Source organism: Pseudophryne corroboree, unplaced genomic scaffold (assembly GCF_028390025.1).
Source record: "Pseudophryne corroboree isolate aPseCor3 unplaced genomic scaffold, aPseCor3.hap2 scaffold_704, whole genome shotgun sequence".
NCBI lineage: Eukaryota > Metazoa > Chordata > Amphibia > Anura > Myobatrachidae > Pseudophryne > Pseudophryne corroboree.
This window is the reverse complement of record NW_026970287.1, coordinates 41,935-46,437: the sequence shown is the minus strand read 5'-3', so window position 1 is coordinate 46,437 and position 4,503 is coordinate 41,935. Positions and strand designations below refer to the sequence as shown.

General features: G+C 34.7%; 2 non-coding genes across 2 annotated transcripts; both read right to left on the bottom strand.

The window, feature by feature from the left end:
• Positions 1-210: 210 nt before the first annotated feature.
• TRNAN-AUU (transfer RNA asparagine (anticodon AUU)) lies at positions 211-284 on the bottom strand. Its single transcript has one exon. It is a non-coding gene; the product is annotated as a tRNA-Asn (tRNA).
• Positions 285-2,536: 2,252 nt separating this feature from the next.
• Positions 2,537-2,610, bottom strand: TRNAN-AUU (transfer RNA asparagine (anticodon AUU)). Its single transcript has one exon. It is a non-coding gene; the product is annotated as a tRNA-Asn (tRNA).
• Between the last annotated feature and the right edge of the window lie 1,893 nt (positions 2,611-4,503).

Below are 4,503 nucleotides of genomic sequence, written 5' to 3'. Positions count from 1 at the left end.
ATCACTCGATTGGATTTTTCTGCCAGCATATTTTTTTTCTCTGCAACCCACTGCTAAATTGTGCTTCCTAGCTGTTTTTTATAAAATCACTGAATCAAATCTAACTCTGATTACATCAGAGAAGGCCATGTACCCTACACCATAAGAGGAGGTTTGAAATTTTGACTTGTCTACTTAAATATCACCAAAATCTGATCACAAGGTTAATTATGTCCCTGGGTGGGATTGAACCACCAACCTTTTGGTTAATAGCCAAACACACTAACCGATTGCGCCACAGAGACACTTTGCGAAAGTCCATACTGACAAAGGCTAATAAGCATTCATCTAAAACGTTTCCTAGAAAAACTTTAAAAAGTCAATAATCTGGAGAGTTTTTGTAAGATGTTTCTTCCATCAACCAACGAAGAAACACATTGGTACTTTCCCATGATAAGTGAGTGCTTCAGGATCTCTTGCACTTACATGTGCAGCAGAGTACTGCAATGGAAGCATGCTGGGCCCATAACCCAGAGGTAGGCAGAATGCTATATGCATTTTTTTGTTTGTTAATTAAAGTAATCCAAAACTGGGATTGATATTTTGGCTCTTTTATTTTTACTTAAAGTACAATAACTTTTACCATTTTAATTTGTTTTAATAGTATATTGACAGTATTGTTTTCTTTCAAAAATCCACTTAATTTTCTTTACCCTATAATAAAGTGGTAATTGACAAAAACAAACTACATTGTCACCAGAAGAGCAATACAAAATGTACAAGTGATATATTAAAATCATCTTTCCAGCTTGAATTTCAATGATGCATGGGGGCAACGATTTTGTGAGAAACATCTTCACCCTTAAATAAAGATTTTCTTAATTCCTTACCTGTGTGCTAATTAGATATCACCTTGTTTTCACATTAAACAGACTTCCACATGAGAAAGCAGCAAGGATGCAGTGGCGTTAATGTTTCCTGGTGTCAACCTGTATTATTTCAGTAGACATTGAAATGAGGATGCATCTTGCTGCCTTTCCAATGAAGCAAGTTTAATTTAGTAATAGGTGAAAAACCATCCTTACAAAGGTGTTAATCAGAGACTTGGCTTTGTGGACACTTTTCAGAGAACAAATTTGTTAGCATAAAAATAAAGCCAGAAAATAAAGAGCTGTTTAATCACTCAATTGGATTTTTCTGCCAGCATATTTTTTTTCTCTGCAACCCACTGCTAAATTGTGCTTCCTAGCTGTTTTTATAAAATCACTGAATCAAATCTAACTCTGATTACATCAGAGAAGGCCAGGTACCCTACACCATAACAGGGGGTTTGAAATTTTGACTTGTCTACTTAAAGATCACCAAAATCTGATAACAAGGTCAATTAGGTCCCTGGGTGGGATTGAACCACCAACCTTTTGGTTAATAGCCGTACATACTAACTGATTGCGCCACAGAGACACTTTGCAAAAGTCCATACTGACAAAGGCTAATAAGCATTCATCTAAAACGTTTCCTAGAAAAACTTTAAAAAGTCAATAATCTGGAGAGTTTTTGTAAGATGTTTCTTACATCAACCAACGAAGAAACACATTGGTACTTTCCCATGATGAGTGAGTGCTTCAGGATCTCTTGAACTTACATGTGCAGCAGAGTACTGCAATGGAAGCATGCTGGGCCCATAACCCAGAGGTAGGCAGATTGAAACTATCCTCTGCTATATGCATTTTTTTTTTGTTAATTAAAGTAATCCAAAACTGGGATTGATATTTTGTCTCTTTTATTTTTACTTAAAGTACAATAACTTTTACCATTTTAATTTGTTTTAATAGTATATTGACAGTATTGTTTTCTTTCAAAAATCCACTTCATTTTCTTTACCCTATTATTAAAATGGTAATTGACAAAAACAAACTACATTGTCACCAGAAGAGCAATACAAAATGTACAAGTGATATATTAAAATCACATTTCCAGCTTGAATTTCAATGATGCATTGGGGCAACGATTTTGTGAGAAACATCTTCACCCTTAAATAAAGATTTTCTTAATTCCTTACCTGTGTGCTAATTAGATATCACCTTGTTTTCATATTAAACAGACTTCCACATGAGAAAGCAGCAAGGATGCAGTGGCGTTAATGTTTCCTGGTGTCAACTTGTATTATTTCAGTAGACATTGAAATGAGGATGCATCTTGCTGCCTTTCCAATGAAGCAAGTTTAATTTAGTAATAGGTGAAAAACCATCCTTACAAAGGTGTTAATCAGAGACTTGGCTTTGTGGACACTTTTCAGAGAACATATTTGTTAGCATAAAAATAAAGCCAGAAAATGAAGAGCTGTTTAATCACTCGATTGGATTTTTCTGCCAGCATATTTTTTTTCTCTGCAACCCACTGCTAAATTGTGCTTCCTAGCTGTTTTTTATAAAATCACTGAATCAAATCTAACTCTGATTACATCAGAGAAGGCCATGTACCCTACACCATAAGAGGAGGTTTGAAATTTTGACTTGTCTACTTAAATATCACCAAAATCTGATCACAAAGTTAATTACGTCCCTGGGTGGGATTGAACCACCAACCTTTTGGTTAATAGCCAAACACACTAACCGATTGCGCCACAGAGACACTTTGCAAAAGTCCATACTGACAAAGGCTAATAAGCATTCATCTAAAACGTTTCCTAGAAAAACTTTAAAAAGTCAATAATCTGGAGAGTTTTTGTAAGATGTTTCTTCCATCAACCAACGAAGAAACACATTGGTACTTTCCCATGATAAGTGAGTGCTTCAGGATCTCTTGCACTTACATGTGCAGCAGAGTACTGCAATGGAAGCATGCTGGGCCCATAACCCAGAGGTAGGCAGATTGAAACTATCCTCTGCTATATGCATTTTTTTGTTTGTTAATTAAAGTAATCCAAAACTGGGATTGATATTTTGGCTCTTTTATTTTTACTTAAAGTACAATAACTTTTACCATTTTAATTTGTTTTAATAGTATATTGACAGTATTGTTTTCTTTCAAAAATCCACTTAATTTTCTTTACCCTATAATAAAATGGTAATTGACAAAAACAAACTACATTGTCACCAGAAGAGCAATACAAAATGTACAAGTGATATATTAAAATCATCTTTCCAGCTTGAATTTCAATGATGCATGGGGGCAACGATTTTGTGAGAAACATCTTCACCCTTAAATAAAGATTTTCTTAATTCCTTACCTGTGTGCTAATTAGATATCACCTTGTTTTCACATTAAACAGACTTCCACATGAGAAAGCAGCAAGGATGCAGTGGCGTTAATGTTTCCTGGTGTCAACCTGTATTATTTCAGTAGACATTGAAATGAGGATGCATCTTGCTGCCTTTCCAATGAAGCAAGTTTAATTTAGTAATAGGTGAAAAACCATCCTTACAAAGGTGTTAATCAGAGACTTGGCTTTGTGGACACTTTTCAGAGAACAAATTTGTTAGCATAAAAATAAAGCCAGAAAATAAAGAGCTGTTTAATCACTCAATTGGATTTTTCTGCCAGCATATTTTTTTTCTCTGCAACCCACTGCTAAATTGTGCTTCCTAGCTGTTTTTATAAAATCACTGAATCAAATCTAACTCTGATTACATCAGAGAAGGCCAGGTACCCTACACCATAACAGGGGGTTTGAAATTTTTACTTGTCTACTTAAAGATCACCAAAATCTGATAACAAGGTCAATTAGGTCCCTGGGTGGGATTGAACCACCAACCTTTTGGTTAATAGCCGTACATACTAACTGATTGCGCCACAGAGACACTTTGCAAAAGTCCATACTGACAAAGGCTAATAAGCATTCATCTAAAACGTTTCCTAGAAAAACTTTAAAAAGTCAATAATCTGGAGAGTTTTTGTAAGATGTTTCTTCCATCAACCAACGAAGAAACACATTGGTACTTTCCCATGATGAGTGAGTGCTTCAGGATCTCTTGCACTTACATGTGCAGCAGAGTACTGCAATGGAAGCATGCTGGGCCCATAACCCAGAGGTAGGCAGATTGAAACTATCCTCTGCTATATGCATTTTTTTTTTGTTAATTAAAGTAATCCAAAACTGGGATTGATATTTTGTCTCTTTTATTTTTACTTAAAGTACAATAACTTTTACCATTTTAATTTGTTTTAATAGTATATTGACAGTATTGTTTTTTTTTCAAAAATCCACTTCATTTTCTTTACCCTATTATTAAAATGGTAATTGACAAAAACAAACTACATTGTCACCAGAAGAGCAATACAAAATGTACAAGTGATATATTAAAATCATCTTTCCAGCTTGAATTTCAATGTTGCATTGGGTCAACAATTTTGTGAGAAACATCTTCACCCTTAAATAAAGATTTTCTTAATTCCTTACCTGTGTGCTAATTAGATATCACCTTGTTTTCACATTAAACAGACTTCCACATGAGAAAGCAGCAAGGATGCAGTGGCGTTAATGTTTCCTGGTGTCAACCTGTATTATTTCAGTAGACATTGAAA